The sequence below is a fragment of the Ranitomeya variabilis genome, unplaced genomic scaffold, assembly GCF_051348905.1.
Source record: "Ranitomeya variabilis isolate aRanVar5 unplaced genomic scaffold, aRanVar5.hap1 Scaffold_317, whole genome shotgun sequence".
Lineage (NCBI taxonomy): Eukaryota > Metazoa > Chordata > Amphibia > Anura > Dendrobatidae > Ranitomeya > Ranitomeya variabilis.
Genome location: NW_027508062.1, coordinates 50,581 through 68,992, shown reverse-complemented (window position 1 = coordinate 68,992; position 18,412 = coordinate 50,581). Strand labels below are relative to the sequence as shown.

The 18,412-nt window shown below is 44.4% G+C and overlaps 16 non-coding genes across 16 annotated transcripts; all 16 read left to right on the top strand.

Moving 5' to 3' along the window:
* Positions 1 to 159: 159 nt before the first annotated feature.
* LOC143789706 (U2 spliceosomal RNA) lies at positions 160 to 350 on the top strand. Its single transcript, XR_013219354.1, has one exon. It is a non-coding gene; the product is annotated as a U2 spliceosomal RNA (small nuclear RNA).
* Positions 351 to 1,312: 962 nt separating this feature from the next.
* On the top strand, positions 1,313 to 1,503 carry LOC143789758 (U2 spliceosomal RNA). Its single transcript, XR_013219406.1, has one exon. It is a non-coding gene; the product is annotated as a U2 spliceosomal RNA (small nuclear RNA).
* A 963-nt stretch (positions 1,504 to 2,466) lies between these two features.
* LOC143789757 (U2 spliceosomal RNA) lies at positions 2,467 to 2,657 on the top strand. Its single transcript, XR_013219405.1, has one exon. It is a non-coding gene; the product is annotated as a U2 spliceosomal RNA (small nuclear RNA).
* Positions 2,658 to 3,619: 962 nt separating this feature from the next.
* LOC143789707 (U2 spliceosomal RNA) lies at positions 3,620 to 3,811 on the top strand. Its single transcript, XR_013219355.1, has one exon. It is a non-coding gene; the product is annotated as a U2 spliceosomal RNA (small nuclear RNA).
* Positions 3,812 to 4,774: 963 nt separating this feature from the next.
* On the top strand, positions 4,775 to 4,965 carry LOC143789756 (U2 spliceosomal RNA). The gene has a single exon (XR_013219404.1). It is a non-coding gene; the product is annotated as a U2 spliceosomal RNA (small nuclear RNA).
* A 963-nt stretch (positions 4,966 to 5,928) lies between these two features.
* Positions 5,929 to 6,119, top strand: LOC143789755 (U2 spliceosomal RNA). The gene has a single exon (XR_013219403.1). It is a non-coding gene; the product is annotated as a U2 spliceosomal RNA (small nuclear RNA).
* A 963-nt stretch (positions 6,120 to 7,082) lies between these two features.
* Positions 7,083 to 7,273, top strand: LOC143789754 (U2 spliceosomal RNA). Its single transcript, XR_013219402.1, has one exon. It is a non-coding gene; the product is annotated as a U2 spliceosomal RNA (small nuclear RNA).
* A 963-nt stretch (positions 7,274 to 8,236) lies between these two features.
* LOC143789752 (U2 spliceosomal RNA) lies at positions 8,237 to 8,427 on the top strand. The gene has a single exon (XR_013219400.1). It is a non-coding gene; the product is annotated as a U2 spliceosomal RNA (small nuclear RNA).
* A 963-nt stretch (positions 8,428 to 9,390) lies between these two features.
* On the top strand, positions 9,391 to 9,581 carry LOC143789751 (U2 spliceosomal RNA). The gene has a single exon (XR_013219399.1). It is a non-coding gene; the product is annotated as a U2 spliceosomal RNA (small nuclear RNA).
* A 963-nt stretch (positions 9,582 to 10,544) lies between these two features.
* LOC143789750 (U2 spliceosomal RNA) lies at positions 10,545 to 10,735 on the top strand. The gene has a single exon (XR_013219398.1). It is a non-coding gene; the product is annotated as a U2 spliceosomal RNA (small nuclear RNA).
* A 963-nt stretch (positions 10,736 to 11,698) lies between these two features.
* Positions 11,699 to 11,889, top strand: LOC143789749 (U2 spliceosomal RNA). Its single transcript, XR_013219397.1, has one exon. It is a non-coding gene; the product is annotated as a U2 spliceosomal RNA (small nuclear RNA).
* A 963-nt stretch (positions 11,890 to 12,852) lies between these two features.
* Positions 12,853 to 13,043, top strand: LOC143789748 (U2 spliceosomal RNA). The gene has a single exon (XR_013219395.1). It is a non-coding gene; the product is annotated as a U2 spliceosomal RNA (small nuclear RNA).
* Positions 13,044 to 14,006: 963 nt separating this feature from the next.
* On the top strand, positions 14,007 to 14,197 carry LOC143789747 (U2 spliceosomal RNA). Its single transcript, XR_013219394.1, has one exon. It is a non-coding gene; the product is annotated as a U2 spliceosomal RNA (small nuclear RNA).
* A 963-nt stretch (positions 14,198 to 15,160) lies between these two features.
* LOC143789746 (U2 spliceosomal RNA) lies at positions 15,161 to 15,351 on the top strand. Its single transcript, XR_013219393.1, has one exon. It is a non-coding gene; the product is annotated as a U2 spliceosomal RNA (small nuclear RNA).
* Positions 15,352 to 16,314: 963 nt separating this feature from the next.
* Positions 16,315 to 16,505, top strand: LOC143789745 (U2 spliceosomal RNA). Its single transcript, XR_013219392.1, has one exon. It is a non-coding gene; the product is annotated as a U2 spliceosomal RNA (small nuclear RNA).
* A 963-nt stretch (positions 16,506 to 17,468) lies between these two features.
* LOC143789744 (U2 spliceosomal RNA) lies at positions 17,469 to 17,659 on the top strand. Its single transcript, XR_013219391.1, has one exon. It is a non-coding gene; the product is annotated as a U2 spliceosomal RNA (small nuclear RNA).
* Positions 17,660 to 18,412: the final 753 nt, after the last annotated feature.

Sequence of the window (18,412 nt, the reverse complement as noted above, 5' to 3'; positions counted from 1 at the left end):
CATACACAGCAGAACTGTCATTGACAGCAGAACTGTCATTGAGAAGGCCTCCCTCCAGAGTTCTGAAAATGTCCTCCCTGCGGCAATCTTTTGCTCTGTCTCCACAATGGGTATTGGTGGTAGGCCTTGGTGCGGCCCACGGGGCGCAGCGGCTTCGGTATCGCTTCTCGGCCTTTTGGCTAAGATCAAGTGTAGTATCTGTTCTTATCAGTTTAATATCTGATACGTCCCCTATTTGGGGACCATATATTAAATGGATTTTTGGAACAGGGAGATGGAAGAAGAGCTTGCTCTGTCCACTCCACGCATTGACCCGTTATTGCAGTATCTCCGGGACCAGTGCACTCCTTCTCTGATCCAGTTTCTAAAAACAGATTGAATTGAAATCAGCGCGAGTTGTCTTTTAACCCTTTATGGGAATTGATTTCAGGGTCAAAGAAGCACTTTTCTCAGGCCAAGTGTAGCATTTTGTTTGATTTCTCCTGGCCAATTGCAACATTTTCTGCGCCTTGCCTGGCCTTGCTTTCACCTATGTCTGTCAAACATTGCATTGCATTCAATATGCAATCAATCAATCAATCAATCAATCAATCAATCAATTTGTCTTTACTGGTTGCTGCAACAGGTGTGTTAAGATTTAGGCCTTTCTTACAGTGTTGCAAATATACTGTGTCGGCTACCAAACTAGGCCCCTGCTGTCTGTCAGCACTTGCTATTTAAATTGAAGCATTCAATGAGTAGTTCTGCCATACATACTGCATTTCTGACCGCAGGAATTCTTTTTTGAAACATTGTCTCCCTCTTGTGGACCACCGGTTTTCAATGCGTTGTATTATATGCATTTTTAAAAGAAAAAAAGTAAGTAAAATGGTGCCTGTGCTGATCTTGAATAGGCTTGTCTTGTCCATCTACACCTGTGTGTGTGTGAGCATTCTAATGCTTTTCACCAACCAGGTGCGCTGCCTGCAGTAGATAGAATCTTAGCACGGAACATTCATGTGCTGTCACAATGGGGCTGGCTGGAGGGTGTGGTCCAAAGTAGGCGGAGTTATGCAGATTCAAAACGCGTCGTGCACAGCTTGAACAAACACTCACACACAGACAGACAGACAGACAGACACACACACTCTCCGTCTCTCACACACAGACACACATACACAGCAGAACTGTCATTGACAGCAGAACTGTCATTGAGAAGGCCTCCCTCCAGAGTTTCTGAAAATGTCCTCCCTGCGGCAATCTTTTGCTCTGTCTCCACAATGGGTATTGGTGGTAGGCCTTGGTGCGGCCCACGGGGCGCAGCGGCTTCGGTATCGCTTCTCGGCCTTTTGGCTAAGATCAAGTGTAGTATCTGTTCTTATCAGTTTAATATCTGATACGTCCCCTATTTGGGGACCATATATTAAATGGATTTTTGGAACAGGGAGATGGAAGAAGAGCTTGCTCTGTCCACTCCACGCATTGACCCGTTATTGCAGTATCTCCGGGACCAGTGCACTCCTTCTCTGATCCAGTTTCTAAAAACAGATTGAATTGAAATCAGCGCGAGTTGTCTTTTAACCCTTTATGGGAATTGATTTCAGGGTCAAAGAAGCACTTTTCTCAGGCCAAGTGTAGCATTTTGTTTGATTTCTCCTGGCCAATTGCAACATTTTCTGCGCCTTGCCTGGCCTTGCTTTCACCTATGTCTGTCAAACATTGCATTGCATTCAATATGCAATCAATCAATCAATCAATCAATCAATCAATCAATTTGTCTTTACTGGTTGCTGCAACAGGTGTGTTAAGATTTAGGCCTTTCTTACAGTGTTGCAAATATACTGTGTCGGCTACCAAACTAGGCCCCTGCTGTCTGTCAGCACTTGCTATTTAAATTGAAGCATTCAATGAGTAGTTCTGCCATACATACTGCATTTCTGACCGCAGGAATTCTTTTTTGAAACATTGTCTCCCTCTTGTGGACCACCGGTTTTTCAATGCGTTGTATTATATGCATTTTTAAAAGAAAAAAAGTAAGTAAAAATGGTGCCTGTGCTGATCTTGAATAGGCTTGTCTTGTCCATCTACACCTGTGTGTGTGTGAGCATTCTAATGCTTTTCACCAACCAGGTGCGCTGCCTGCAGTAGATAGAATCTTAGCACGGAACATTCATGTGCTGTCACAATGGGGCTGGCTGGAGGGTGTGGTCAAAGTAGGCGGAGTTATGCAGATTCAAAACGCGTCGTGCACAGCTTGAACAAACACTCACACACAGACAGACAGACAGACAGACACACACACTCTCCGTCTCTCACACACAGACACACATACACAGCAGAACTGTCATTGACAGCAGAACTGTCATTGAGAAGGCCTCCCTCCAGAGTTTCTGAAAATGTCCTCCCTGCGGCAATCTTTTGCTCTGTCTCCACAATGGGTATTGGTGGTAGGCCTTGGTGCGGCCCACGGGGCGCAGCGGCTTCGGTATCGCTTCTCGGCCTTTTGGCTAAGATCAAGTGTAGTATCTGTTCTTATCAGTTTAATATCTGATACGTCCCCTATTTGGGGACCATATATTAAATGGATTTTTGGAACAGGGAGATGGAAGAAGAGCTTGCTCTGTCCACTCCACGCATTGACCCGTTATTGCAGTATCTCCGGGACCAGTGCACTCCTTCTCTGATCCAGTTTCTAAAAACAGATTGAATTGAAATCAGCGCGAGTTGTCTTTTAACCCTTTATGGGAATTGATTTCAGGGTCAAAGAAGCACTTTTCTCAGGCCAAGTGTAGCATTTTGTTTGATTTCTCCTGGCCAATTGCAACATTTTCTGCGCCTTGCCTGGCCTTGCTTTCACCTATGTCTGTCAAACATTGCATTGCATTCAATATGCAATCAATCAATCAATCAATCAATCAATCAATCAATTTGTCTTTACTGGTTGCTGCAACAGGTGTGTTAAGATTTAGGCCTTTCTTACAGTGTTGCAAATATACTGTGTCGGCTACCAAACTAGGCCCCTGCTGTCTGTCAGCACTTGCTATTTAAATTGAAGCATTCAATGAGTAGTTCTGCCATACATACTGCATTTCTGACCGCAGGAATTCTTTTTTGAAACATTGTCTCCCTCTTGTGGACCACCGGTTTTTCAATGCGTTGTATTATATGCATTTTTAAAAGAAAAAAAGTAAGTAAAAATGGTGCCTGTGCTGATCTTGAATAGGCTTGTCTTGTCCATCTACACCTGTGTGTGTGTGAGCATTCTAATGCTTTTCACCAACCAGGTGCGCTGCCTGCAGTAGATAGAATCTTAGCACGGAACATTCATGTGCTGTCACAATGGGGCTGGCTGGAGGGTGTGGTCAAAGTAGGCGGAGTTATGCAGATTCAAAACGCGTCGTGCACAGCTTGAACAAACACTCACACACAGACAGACAGACAGACAGACACACACACTCTCCGTCTCTCACACACAGACACACATACACAGCAGAACTGTCATTGACAGCAGAACTGTCATTGAGAAGGCCTCCCTCCAGAGTTCTGAAAATGTCCTCCCTGCGGCAATCTTTTGCTCTGTCTCCACAATGGGTATTGGTGGTAGGCCTTGGTGCGGCCCACGGGGCGCAGCGGCTTCGGTATCGCTTCTCGGCCTTTTGGCTAAGATCAAGTGTAGTATCTGTTCTTATCAGTTTAATATCTGATACGTCCCCTATTTGGGGGACCATATATTAAATGGATTTTTGGAACAGGGAGATGGAAGAAGAGCTTGCTCTGTCCACTCCACGCATTGACCCGTTATTGCAGTATCTCCGGGACCAGTGCACTCCTTCTCTGATCCAGTTTCTAAAAACAGATTGAATTGAAATCAGCGCGAGTTGTCTTTTAACCCTTTATGGGAATTGATTTCAGGGTCAAAGAAGCACTTTTCTCAGGCCAAGTGTAGCATTTTGTTTGATTTCTCCTGGCCAATTGCAACATTTTCTGCGCCTTGCCTGGCCTTGCTTTCACCTATGTCTGTCAAACATTGCATTGCATTCAATATGCAATCAATCAATCAATCAATCAATCAATCAATCAATTTGTCTTTACTGGTTGCTGCAACAGGTGTGTTAAGATTTAGGCCTTTCTTACAGTGTTGCAAATATACTGTGTCGGCTACCAAACTAGGCCCCTGCTGTCTGTCAGCACTTGCTATTTAAATTGAAGCATTCAATGAGTAGTTCTGCCATACATACTGCATTTCTGACCGCAGGAATTCTTTTTTGAAACATTGTCTCCCTCTTGTGGACCACCGGTTTTTCAATGCGTTGTATTATATGCATTTTTAAAAGAAAAAAAGTAAGTAAAAATGGTGCCTGTGCTGATCTTGAATAGGCTTGTCTTGTCCATCTACACCTGTGTGTGTGTGAGCATTCTAATGCTTTTCACCAACCAGGTGCGCTGCCTGCAGTAGATAGAATCTTAGCACGGAACATTCATGTGCTGTCACAATGGGGCTGGCTGGAGGGTGTGGTCAAAGTAGGCGGAGTTATGCAGATTCAAAACGCGTCGTGCACAGCTTGAACAAACACTCACACACAGACAGACAGACAGACAGACACACACACTCTCCGTCTCTCACACACAGACACACATACACAGCAGAACTGTCATTGACAGCAGAACTGTCATTGAGAAGGCCTCCCTCCAGAGTTTCTGAAAATGTCCTCCCTGCGGCAATCTTTTGCTCTGTCTCCACAATGGGTATTGGTGGTAGGCCTTGGTGCGGCCCACGGGGCGCAGCGGCTTCGGTATCGCTTCTCGGCCTTTTGGCTAAGATCAAGTGTAGTATCTGTTCTTATCAGTTTAATATCTGATACGTCCCCTATTTGGGGACCATATATTAAATGGATTTTTGGAACAGGGAGATGGAAGAAGAGCTTGCTCTGTCCACTCCACGCATTGACCCGTTATTGCAGTATCTCCGGGACCAGTGCACTCCTTCTCTGATCCAGTTTCTAAAAACAGATTGAATTGAAATCAGCGCGAGTTGTCTTTTAACCCTTTATGGGAATTGATTTCAGGGTCAAAGAAGCACTTTTCTCAGGCCAAGTGTAGCATTTTGTTTGATTTCTCCTGGCCAATTGCAACATTTTCTGCGCCTTGCCTGGCCTTGCTTTCACCTATGTCTGTCAAACATTGCATTGCATTCAATATGCAATCAATCAATCAATCAATCAATCAATCAATCAATTTGTCTTTACTGGTTGCTGCAACAGGTGTGTTAAGATTTAGGCCTTTCTTACAGTGTTGCAAATATACTGTGTCGGCTACCAAACTAGGCCCCTGCTGTCTGTCAGCACTTGCTATTTAAATTGAAGCATTCAATGAGTAGTTCTGCCATACATACTGCATTTCTGACCGCAGGAATTCTTTTTTGAAACATTGTCTCCCTCTTGTGGACCACCGGTTTTTCAATGCGTTGTATTATATGCATTTTTAAAAGAAAAAAAGTAAGTAAAAATGGTGCCTGTGCTGATCTTGAATAGGCTTGTCTTGTCCATCTACACCTGTGTGTGTGTGAGCATTCTAATGCTTTTCACCAACCAGGTGCGCTGCCTGCAGTAGATAGAATCTTAGCACGGAACATTCATGTGCTGTCACAATGGGGCTGGCTGGAGGGTGTGGTCAAAGTAGGCGGAGTTATGCAGATTCAAAACGCGTCGTGCACAGCTTGAACAAACACTCACACACAGACAGACAGACAGACAGACACACACACTCTCCGTCTCTCACACACAGACACACATACACAGCAGAACTGTCATTGACAGCAGAACTGTCATTGAGAAGGCCTCCCTCCAGAGTTTCTGAAAATGTCCTCCCTGCGGCAATCTTTTGCTCTGTCTCCACAATGGGTATTGGTGGTAGGCCTTGGTGCGGCCCACGGGGCGCAGCGGCTTCGGTATCGCTTCTCGGCCTTTTGGCTAAGATCAAGTGTAGTATCTGTTCTTATCAGTTTAATATCTGATACGTCCCCTATTTGGGGACCATATATTAAATGGATTTTTGGAACAGGGAGATGGAAGAAGAGCTTGCTCTGTCCACTCCACGCATTGACCCGTTATTGCAGTATCTCCGGGACCAGTGCACTCCTTCTCTGATCCAGTTTCTAAAAACAGATTGAATTGAAATCAGCGCGAGTTGTCTTTTAACCCTTTATGGGAATTGATTTCAGGGTCAAAGAAGCACTTTTCTCAGGCCAAGTGTAGCATTTTGTTTGATTTCTCCTGGCCAATTGCAACATTTTCTGCGCCTTGCCTGGCCTTGCTTTCACCTATGTCTGTCAAACATTGCATTGCATTCAATATGCAATCAATCAATCAATCAATCAATCAATCAATCAATTTGTCTTTACTGGTTGCTGCAACAGGTGTGTTAAGATTTAGGCCTTTCTTACAGTGTTGCAAATATACTGTGTCGGCTACCAAACTAGGCCCCTGCTGTCTGTCAGCACTTGCTATTTAAATTGAAGCATTCAATGAGTAGTTCTGCCATACATACTGCATTTCTGACCGCAGGAATTCTTTTTTGAAACATTGTCTCCCTCTTGTGGACCACCGGTTTTTCAATGCGTTGTATTATATGCATTTTTAAAAGAAAAAAAGTAAGTAAAAATGGTGCCTGTGCTGATCTTGAATAGGCTTGTCTTGTCCATCTACACCTGTGTGTGTGTGAGCATTCTAATGCTTTTCACCAACCAGGTGCGCTGCCTGCAGTAGATAGAATCTTAGCACGGAACATTCATGTGCTGTCACAATGGGGCTGGCTGGAGGGTGTGGTCAAAGTAGGCGGAGTTATGCAGATTCAAAACGCGTCGTGCACAGCTTGAACAAACACTCACACACAGACAGACAGACAGACAGACACACACACTCTCCGTCTCTCACACACAGACACACATACACAGCAGAACTGTCATTGACAGCAGAACTGTCATTGAGAAGGCCTCCCTCCAGAGTTTCTGAAAATGTCCTCCCTGCGGCAATCTTTTGCTCTGTCTCCACAATGGGTATTGGTGGTAGGCCTTGGTGCGGCCCACGGGGCGCAGCGGCTTCGGTATCGCTTCTCGGCCTTTTGGCTAAGATCAAGTGTAGTATCTGTTCTTATCAGTTTAATATCTGATACGTCCCCTATTTGGGGACCATATATTAAATGGATTTTTGGAACAGGGAGATGGAAGAAGAGCTTGCTCTGTCCACTCCACGCATTGACCCGTTATTGCAGTATCTCCGGGACCAGTGCACTCCTTCTCTGATCCAGTTTCTAAAAACAGATTGAATTGAAATCAGCGCGAGTTGTCTTTTAACCCTTTATGGGAATTGATTTCAGGGTCAAAGAAGCACTTTTCTCAGGCCAAGTGTAGCATTTTGTTTGATTTCTCCTGGCCAATTGCAACATTTTCTGCGCCTTGCCTGGCCTTGCTTTCACCTATGTCTGTCAAACATTGCATTGCATTCAATATGCAATCAATCAATCAATCAATCAATCAATCAATCAATTTGTCTTTACTGGTTGCTGCAACAGGTGTGTTAAGATTTAGGCCTTTCTTACAGTGTTGCAAATATACTGTGTCGGCTACCAAACTAGGCCCCTGCTGTCTGTCAGCACTTGCTATTTAAATTGAAGCATTCAATGAGTAGTTCTGCCATACATACTGCATTTCTGACCGCAGGAATTCTTTTTTGAAACATTGTCTCCCTCTTGTGGACCACCGGTTTTTCAATGCGTTGTATTATATGCATTTTTAAAAGAAAAAAAGTAAGTAAAAATGGTGCCTGTGCTGATCTTGAATAGGCTTGTCTTGTCCATCTACACCTGTGTGTGTGTGAGCATTCTAATGCTTTTCACCAACCAGGTGCGCTGCCTGCAGTAGATAGAATCTTAGCACGGAACATTCATGTGCTGTCACAATGGGGCTGGCTGGAGGGTGTGGTCAAAGTAGGCGGAGTTATGCAGATTCAAAACGCGTCGTGCACAGCTTGAACAAACACTCACACACAGACAGACAGACAGACAGACACACACACTCTCCGTCTCTCACACACAGACACACATACACAGCAGAACTGTCATTGACAGCAGAACTGTCATTGAGAAGGCCTCCCTCCAGAGTTTCTGAAAATGTCCTCCCTGCGGCAATCTTTTGCTCTGTCTCCACAATGGGTATTGGTGGTAGGCCTTGGTGCGGCCCACGGGGCGCAGCGGCTTCGGTATCGCTTCTCGGCCTTTTGGCTAAGATCAAGTGTAGTATCTGTTCTTATCAGTTTAATATCTGATACGTCCCCTATTTGGGGACCATATATTAAATGGATTTTTGGAACAGGGAGATGGAAGAAGAGCTTGCTCTGTCCACTCCACGCATTGACCCGTTATTGCAGTATCTCCGGGACCAGTGCACTCCTTCTCTGATCCAGTTTCTAAAAACAGATTGAATTGAAATCAGCGCGAGTTGTCTTTTAACCCTTTATGGGAATTGATTTCAGGGTCAAAGAAGCACTTTTCTCAGGCCAAGTGTAGCATTTTGTTTGATTTCTCCTGGCCAATTGCAACATTTTCTGCGCCTTGCCTGGCCTTGCTTTCACCTATGTCTGTCAAACATTGCATTGCATTCAATATGCAATCAATCAATCAATCAATCAATCAATCAATCAATTTGTCTTTACTGGTTGCTGCAACAGGTGTGTTAAGATTTAGGCCTTTCTTACAGTGTTGCAAATATACTGTGTCGGCTACCAAACTAGGCCCCTGCTGTCTGTCAGCACTTGCTATTTAAATTGAAGCATTCAATGAGTAGTTCTGCCATACATACTGCATTTCTGACCGCAGGAATTCTTTTTTGAAACATTGTCTCCCTCTTGTGGACCACCGGTTTTTCAATGCGTTGTATTATATGCATTTTTAAAAGAAAAAAAGTAAGTAAAAATGGTGCCTGTGCTGATCTTGAATAGGCTTGTCTTGTCCATCTACACCTGTGTGTGTGTGAGCATTCTAATGCTTTTCACCAACCAGGTGCGCTGCCTGCAGTAGATAGAATCTTAGCACGGAACATTCATGTGCTGTCACAATGGGGCTGGCTGGAGGGTGTGGTCAAAGTAGGCGGAGTTATGCAGATTCAAAACGCGTCGTGCACAGCTTGAACAAACACTCACACACAGACAGACAGACAGACAGACACACACACTCTCCGTCTCTCACACACAGACACACATACACAGCAGAACTGTCATTGACAGCAGAACTGTCATTGAGAAGGCCTCCCTCCAGAGTTTCTGAAAATGTCCTCCCTGCGGCAATCTTTTGCTCTGTCTCCACAATGGGTATTGGTGGTAGGCCTTGGTGCGGCCCACGGGGCGCAGCGGCTTCGGTATCGCTTCTCGGCCTTTTGGCTAAGATCAAGTGTAGTATCTGTTCTTATCAGTTTAATATCTGATACGTCCCCTATTTGGGGACCATATATTAAATGGATTTTTGGAACAGGGAGATGGAAGAAGAGCTTGCTCTGTCCACTCCACGCATTGACCCGTTATTGCAGTATCTCCGGGACCAGTGCACTCCTTCTCTGATCCAGTTTCTAAAAACAGATTGAATTGAAATCAGCGCGAGTTGTCTTTTAACCCTTTATGGGAATTGATTTCAGGGTCAAAGAAGCACTTTTCTCAGGCCAAGTGTAGCATTTTGTTTGATTTCTCCTGGCCAATTGCAACATTTTCTGCGCCTTGCCTGGCCTTGCTTTCACCTATGTCTGTCAAACATTGCATTGCATTCAATATGCAATCAATCAATCAATCAATCAATCAATCAATCAATTTGTCTTTACTGGTTGCTGCAACAGGTGTGTTAAGATTTAGGCCTTTCTTACAGTGTTGCAAATATACTGTGTCGGCTACCAAACTAGGCCCCTGCTGTCTGTCAGCACTTGCTATTTAAATTGAAGCATTCAATGAGTAGTTCTGCCATACATACTGCATTTCTGACCGCAGGAATTCTTTTTTGAAACATTGTCTCCCTCTTGTGGACCACCGGTTTTTCAATGCGTTGTATTATATGCATTTTTAAAAGAAAAAAAGTAAGTAAAAATGGTGCCTGTGCTGATCTTGAATAGGCTTGTCTTGTCCATCTACACCTGTGTGTGTGTGAGCATTCTAATGCTTTTCACCAACCAGGTGCGCTGCCTGCAGTAGATAGAATCTTAGCACGGAACATTCATGTGCTGTCACAATGGGGCTGGCTGGAGGGTGTGGTCAAAGTAGGCGGAGTTATGCAGATTCAAAACGCGTCGTGCACAGCTTGAACAAACACTCACACACAGACAGACAGACAGACAGACACACACACTCTCCGTCTCTCACACACAGACACACATACACAGCAGAACTGTCATTGACAGCAGAACTGTCATTGAGAAGGCCTCCCTCCAGAGTTTCTGAAAATGTCCTCCCTGCGGCAATCTTTTGCTCTGTCTCCACAATGGGTATTGGTGGTAGGCCTTGGTGCGGCCCACGGGGCGCAGCGGCTTCGGTATCGCTTCTCGGCCTTTTGGCTAAGATCAAGTGTAGTATCTGTTCTTATCAGTTTAATATCTGATACGTCCCCTATTTGGGGACCATATATTAAATGGATTTTTGGAACAGGGAGATGGAAGAAGAGCTTGCTCTGTCCACTCCACGCATTGACCCGTTATTGCAGTATCTCCGGGACCAGTGCACTCCTTCTCTGATCCAGTTTCTAAAAACAGATTGAATTGAAATCAGCGCGAGTTGTCTTTTAACCCTTTATGGGAATTGATTTCAGGGTCAAAGAAGCACTTTTCTCAGGCCAAGTGTAGCATTTTGTTTGATTTCTCCTGGCCAATTGCAACATTTTCTGCGCCTTGCCTGGCCTTGCTTTCACCTATGTCTGTCAAACATTGCATTGCATTCAATATGCAATCAATCAATCAATCAATCAATCAATCAATCAATTTGTCTTTACTGGTTGCTGCAACAGGTGTGTTAAGATTTAGGCCTTTCTTACAGTGTTGCAAATATACTGTGTCGGCTACCAAACTAGGCCCCTGCTGTCTGTCAGCACTTGCTATTTAAATTGAAGCATTCAATGAGTAGTTCTGCCATACATACTGCATTTCTGACCGCAGGAATTCTTTTTTGAAACATTGTCTCCCTCTTGTGGACCACCGGTTTTTCAATGCGTTGTATTATATGCATTTTTAAAAGAAAAAAAGTAAGTAAAAATGGTGCCTGTGCTGATCTTGAATAGGCTTGTCTTGTCCATCTACACCTGTGTGTGTGTGAGCATTCTAATGCTTTTCACCAACCAGGTGCGCTGCCTGCAGTAGATAGAATCTTAGCACGGAACATTCATGTGCTGTCACAATGGGGCTGGCTGGAGGGTGTGGTCAAAGTAGGCGGAGTTATGCAGATTCAAAACGCGTCGTGCACAGCTTGAACAAACACTCACACACAGACAGACAGACAGACAGACACACACACTCTCCGTCTCTCACACACAGACACACATACACAGCAGAACTGTCATTGACAGCAGAACTGTCATTGAGAAGGCCTCCCTCCAGAGTTTCTGAAAATGTCCTCCCTGCGGCAATCTTTTGCTCTGTCTCCACAATGGGTATTGGTGGTAGGCCTTGGTGCGGCCCACGGGGCGCAGCGGCTTCGGTATCGCTTCTCGGCCTTTTGGCTAAGATCAAGTGTAGTATCTGTTCTTATCAGTTTAATATCTGATACGTCCCCTATTTGGGGACCATATATTAAATGGATTTTTGGAACAGGGAGATGGAAGAAGAGCTTGCTCTGTCCACTCCACGCATTGACCCGTTATTGCAGTATCTCCGGGACCAGTGCACTCCTTCTCTGATCCAGTTTCTAAAAACAGATTGAATTGAAATCAGCGCGAGTTGTCTTTTAACCCTTTATGGGAATTGATTTCAGGGTCAAAGAAGCACTTTTCTCAGGCCAAGTGTAGCATTTTGTTTGATTTCTCCTGGCCAATTGCAACATTTTCTGCGCCTTGCCTGGCCTTGCTTTCACCTATGTCTGTCAAACATTGCATTGCATTCAATATGCAATCAATCAATCAATCAATCAATCAATCAATCAATTTGTCTTTACTGGTTGCTGCAACAGGTGTGTTAAGATTTAGGCCTTTCTTACAGTGTTGCAAATATACTGTGTCGGCTACCAAACTAGGCCCCTGCTGTCTGTCAGCACTTGCTATTTAAATTGAAGCATTCAATGAGTAGTTCTGCCATACATACTGCATTTCTGACCGCAGGAATTCTTTTTTGAAACATTGTCTCCCTCTTGTGGACCACCGGTTTTTCAATGCGTTGTATTATATGCATTTTTAAAAGAAAAAAAGTAAGTAAAAATGGTGCCTGTGCTGATCTTGAATAGGCTTGTCTTGTCCATCTACACCTGTGTGTGTGTGAGCATTCTAATGCTTTTCACCAACCAGGTGCGCTGCCTGCAGTAGATAGAATCTTAGCACGGAACATTCATGTGCTGTCACAATGGGGCTGGCTGGAGGGTGTGGTCAAAGTAGGCGGAGTTATGCAGATTCAAAACGCGTCGTGCACAGCTTGAACAAACACTCACACACAGACAGACAGACAGACAGACACACACACTCTCCGTCTCTCACACACAGACACACATACACAGCAGAACTGTCATTGACAGCAGAACTGTCATTGAGAAGGCCTCCCTCCAGAGTTTCTGAAAATGTCCTCCCTGCGGCAATCTTTTGCTCTGTCTCCACAATGGGTATTGGTGGTAGGCCTTGGTGCGGCCCACGGGGCGCAGCGGCTTCGGTATCGCTTCTCGGCCTTTTGGCTAAGATCAAGTGTAGTATCTGTTCTTATCAGTTTAATATCTGATACGTCCCCTATTTGGGGACCATATATTAAATGGATTTTTGGAACAGGGAGATGGAAGAAGAGCTTGCTCTGTCCACTCCACGCATTGACCCGTTATTGCAGTATCTCCGGGACCAGTGCACTCCTTCTCTGATCCAGTTTCTAAAAACAGATTGAATTGAAATCAGCGCGAGTTGTCTTTTAACCCTTTATGGGAATTGATTTCAGGGTCAAAGAAGCACTTTTCTCAGGCCAAGTGTAGCATTTTGTTTGATTTCTCCTGGCCAATTGCAACATTTTCTGCGCCTTGCCTGGCCTTGCTTTCACCTATGTCTGTCAAACATTGCATTGCATTCAATATGCAATCAATCAATCAATCAATCAATCAATCAATCAATTTGTCTTTACTGGTTGCTGCAACAGGTGTGTTAAGATTTAGGCCTTTCTTACAGTGTTGCAAATATACTGTGTCGGCTACCAAACTAGGCCCCTGCTGTCTGTCAGCACTTGCTATTTAAATTGAAGCATTCAATGAGTAGTTCTGCCATACATACTGCATTTCTGACCGCAGGAATTCTTTTTTGAAACATTGTCTCCCTCTTGTGGACCACCGGTTTTTCAATGCGTTGTATTATATGCATTTTTAAAAGAAAAAAAGTAAGTAAAAATGGTGCCTGTGCTGATCTTGAATAGGCTTGTCTTGTCCATCTACACCTGTGTGTGTGTGAGCATTCTAATGCTTTTCACCAACCAGGTGCGCTGCCTGCAGTAGATAGAATCTTAGCACGGAACATTCATGTGCTGTCACAATGGGGCTGGCTGGAGGGTGTGGTCAAAGTAGGCGGAGTTATGCAGATTCAAAACGCGTCGTGCACAGCTTGAACAAACACTCACACACAGACAGACAGACAGACAGACACACACACTCTCCGTCTCTCACACACAGACACACATACACAGCAGAACTGTCATTGACAGCAGAACTGTCATTGAGAAGGCCTCCCTCCAGAGTTTCTGAAAATGTCCTCCCTGCGGCAATCTTTTGCTCTGTCTCCACAATGGGTATTGGTGGTAGGCCTTGGTGCGGCCCACGGGGCGCAGCGGCTTCGGTATCGCTTCTCGGCCTTTTGGCTAAGATCAAGTGTAGTATCTGTTCTTATCAGTTTAATATCTGATACGTCCCCTATTTGGGGACCATATATTAAATGGATTTTTGGAACAGGGAGATGGAAGAAGAGCTTGCTCTGTCCACTCCACGCATTGACCCGTTATTGCAGTATCTCCGGGACCAGTGCACTCCTTCTCTGATCCAGTTTCTAAAAACAGATTGAATTGAAATCAGCGCGAGTTGTCTTTTAACCCTTTATGGGAATTGATTTCAGGGTCAAAGAAGCACTTTTCTCAGGCCAAGTGTAGCATTTTGTTTGATTTCTCCTGGCCAATTGCAACATTTTCTGCGCCTTGCCTGGCCTTGCTTTCACCTATGTCTGTCAAACATTGCATTGCATTCAATATGCAATCAATCAATCAATCAATCAATCAATCAATCAATTTGTCTTTACTGGTTGCTGCAACAGGTGTGTTAAGATTTAGGCCTTTCTTACAGTGTTGCAAATATACTGTGTCGGCTACCAAACTAGGCCCCTGCTGTCTGTCAGCACTTGCTATTTAAATTGAAGCATTCAATGAGTAGTTCTGCCATACATACTGCATTTCTGACCGCAGGAATTCTTTTTTGAAACATTGTCTCCCTCTTGTGGACCACCGGTTTTTCAATGCGTTGTATTATATGCATTTTTAAAAGAAAAAAAGTAAGTAAAAATGGTGCCTGTGCTGATCTTGAATAGGCTTGTCTTGTCCATCTACACCTGTGTGTGTGTGAGCATTCTAATGCTTTTCACCAACCAGGTGCGCTGCCTGCAGTAGATAGAATCTTAGCACGGAACATTCATGTGCTGTCACAATGGGGCTGGCTGGAGGGTGTGGTCAAAGTAGGCGGAGTTATGCAGATTCAAAACGCGTCGTGCACAGCTTGAACAAACACTCACACACAGACAGACAGACAGACAGACACACACACTCTCCGTCTCTCACACACAGACACACATACACAGCAGAACTGTCATTGACAGCAGAACTGTCATTGAGAAGGCCTCCCTCCAGAGTTTCTGAAAATGTCCTCCCTGCGGCAATCTTTTGCTCTGTCTCCACAATGGGTATTGGTGGTAGGCCTTGGTGCGGCCCACGGGGCGCAGCGGCTTCGGTATCGCTTCTCGGCCTTTTGGCTAAGATCAAGTGTAGTATCTGTTCTTATCAGTTTAATATCTGATACGTCCCCTATTTGGGGACCATATATTAAATGGATTTTTGGAACAGGGAGATGGAAGAAGAGCTTGCTCTGTCCACTCCACGCATTGACCCGTTATTGCAGTATCTCCGGGACCAGTGCACTCCTTCTCTGATCCAGTTTCTAAAAACAGATTGAATTGAAATCAGCGCGAGTTGTCTTTTAACCCTTTATGGGAATTGATTTCAGGGTCAAAGAAGCACTTTTCTCAGGCCAAGTGTAGCATTTTGTTTGATTTCTCCTGGCCAATTGCAACATTTTCTGCGCCTTGCCTGGCCTTGCTTTCACCTATGTCTGTCAAACATTGCATTGCATTCAATATGCAATCAATCAATCAATCAATCAATCAATCAATCAATTTGTCTTTACTGGTTGCTGCAACAGGTGTGTTAAGATTTAGGCCTTTCTTACAGTGTTGCAAATATACTGTGTCGGCTACCAAACTAGGCCCCTGCTGTCTGTCAGCACTTGCTATTTAAATTGAAGCATTCAATGAGTAGTTCTGCCATACATACTGCATTTCTGACCGCAGGAATTCTTTTTTGAAACATTGTCTCCCTCTTGTGGACCACCGGTTTTTCAATGCGTTGTATTATATGCATTTTTAAAAGAAAAAAAGTAAGTAAAAATGGTGCCTGTGCTGATCTTGAATAGGCTTGTCTTGTCCATCTACACCTGTGTGTGTGTGAGCATTCTAATGCTTTTCACCAACCAGGTGCGCTGCCTGCAGTAGATAGAATCTTAGCACGGAACATTCATGTGCTGTCACAATGGGGCTGGCTGGAGGGTGTGGTCAAAGTAGGCGGAGTTATGCAGATTCAAAACGCGTCGTGCACAGCTTGAACAAACACTCACACACAGACAGACAGACAGACAGACACACACACTCTCCGTCTCTCACACACAGACACACATACACAGCAGAACTGTCATTGACAGCAGAACTGTCATTGAGAAGGCCTCCCTCCAGAGTTTCTGAAAATGTCCTCCCTGCGGCAATCTTTTGCTCTGTCTCCACAATGGGTATTGGTGGTAGGCCTTGGTGCGGCCCACGGGGCGCAGCGGCTTCGGTATCGCTTCTCGGCCTTTTGGCTAAGATCAAGTGTAGTATCTGTTCTTATCAGTTTAATATCTGATACGTCCCCTATTTGGGGACCATATATTAAATGGATTTTTGGAACAGGGAGATGGAAGAAGAGCTTGCTCTGTCCACTCCACGCATTGACCCGTTATTGCAGTATCTCCGGGACCAGTGCACTCCTTCTCTGATCCAGTTTCTAAAAACAGATTGAATTGAAATCAGCGCGAGTTGTCTTTTAACCCTTTATGGGAATTGATTTCAGGGTCAAAGAAGCACTTTTCTCAGGCCAAGTGTAGCATTTTGTTTGATTTCTCCTGGCCAATTGCAACATTTTCTGCGCCTTGCCTGGCCTTGCTTTCACCTATGTCTGTCAAACATTGCATTGCATTCAATATGCAATCAATCAATCAATCAATCAATCAATCAATCAATTTGTCTTTACTGGTTGCTGCAACAGGTGTGTTAAGATTTAGGCCTTTCTTACAGTGTTGCAAATATACTGTGTCGGCTACCAAACTAGGCCCCTGCTGTCTGTCAGCACTTGCTATTTAAATTGAAGCATTCAATGAGTAGTTCTGCCATACATACTGCATTTCTGACCGCAGGAATTCTTTTTTGAAACATTGTCTCCCTCTTGTGGACCACCGGTTTTTCAATGCGTTGTATTATATGCATTTTTAAAAGAAAAAAAGTAAGTAAAAATGGTGCCTGTGCTGATCTTGAATAGGCTTGTCTTGTCCATCTACACCTGTGTGTGTGTGAGCATTCTAATGCTTTTCACCAACCAGGTGCGCTGCCTGCAGTAGATAGAATCTTAGCACGGAACATTCATGTGCTGTCACAATGGGGCTGGCTGGAGGGTGTGGTCAAAGTAGGCGGAGTTATGCAGATTCAAAACGCGTCGTGCACAGCTTGAACAAACACTCACACACAGACAGACAGACAGACAGACACACACACTCTCCGTCTCTCACACACAGACACACATACACAGCAGAACTGTCATTGACAGCAGAACTGTCATTGAGAAGGCCTCCCTCCAGAGTTTCTGAAAATGTCCTCCCTGCGGCAATCTTTTGCTCTGTCTCCACAATGGGTATTGGTGGTAGGCCTTGGTGCGGCCCACGGGGCGCAGCGGCTTCGGTATCGCTTCTCGGCCTTTTGGCTAAGATCAAGTGTAGTATCTGTTCTTATCAGTTTAATATCTGATACGTCCCCTATTTGGGGACCATATATTAAATGGATTTTTGGAACAGGGAGATGGAAGAAGAGCTTGCTCTGTCCACTCCACGCATTGACCCGTTATTGCAGTATCTCCGGGACCAGTGCACTCCTTCTCTGATCCAGTTTCTAAAAACAGATTGAATTGAAATCAGCGCGAGTTGTCTTTTAACCCTTTATGGGAATTGATTTCAGGGTCAAAGAAGCACTTTTCTCAGGCCAAGTGTAGCATTTTGTTTGATTTCTCCTGGCCAATTGCAACATTTTCTGCGCCTTGCCTGGCCTTGCTTTCACCTATGTCTGTCAAACATTGCATTGCATTCAATATGCAATCAATCAATCAATCAATCAATCAATCAATCAATTTGTCTTTACTGGTTGCTGCAACAGGTGTGTTAAGATTTAGGCCTTTCTTACAGTGTTGCAAATATACTGTGTCGGCTACCAAACTAGGCCCCTGCTGTCTGTCAGCACTTGCTATTTAAATTGAAGCATTCAATGAGTAGTTCTGCCATACATACTGCATTTCTGACCGCAGGAATTCTTTTTTGAAACATTGTCTCCCTCTTGTGGACCACCGGTTTTTCAATGCGTTGTATTATATGCATTTTTAAAAGAAAAAAAGTAAGTAAAAATGGTGCCTGTGCTGATCTTGAATAGGCTTGTCTTGTCCATCTACACCTGTGTGTGTGTGAGCATTCTAATGCTTTTCACCAACCAGGTGCGCTGCCTGCAGTAGATAGAATCTTAGCACGGAACATTCATGTGCTGTCACAATGGGGCTGGCTGGAGGGTGTGGTCAAAGTAGGCGGAGTTATGCAGATTCAAAACGCGTCGTGCACAGCTTGAACAAACACTCACACACAGA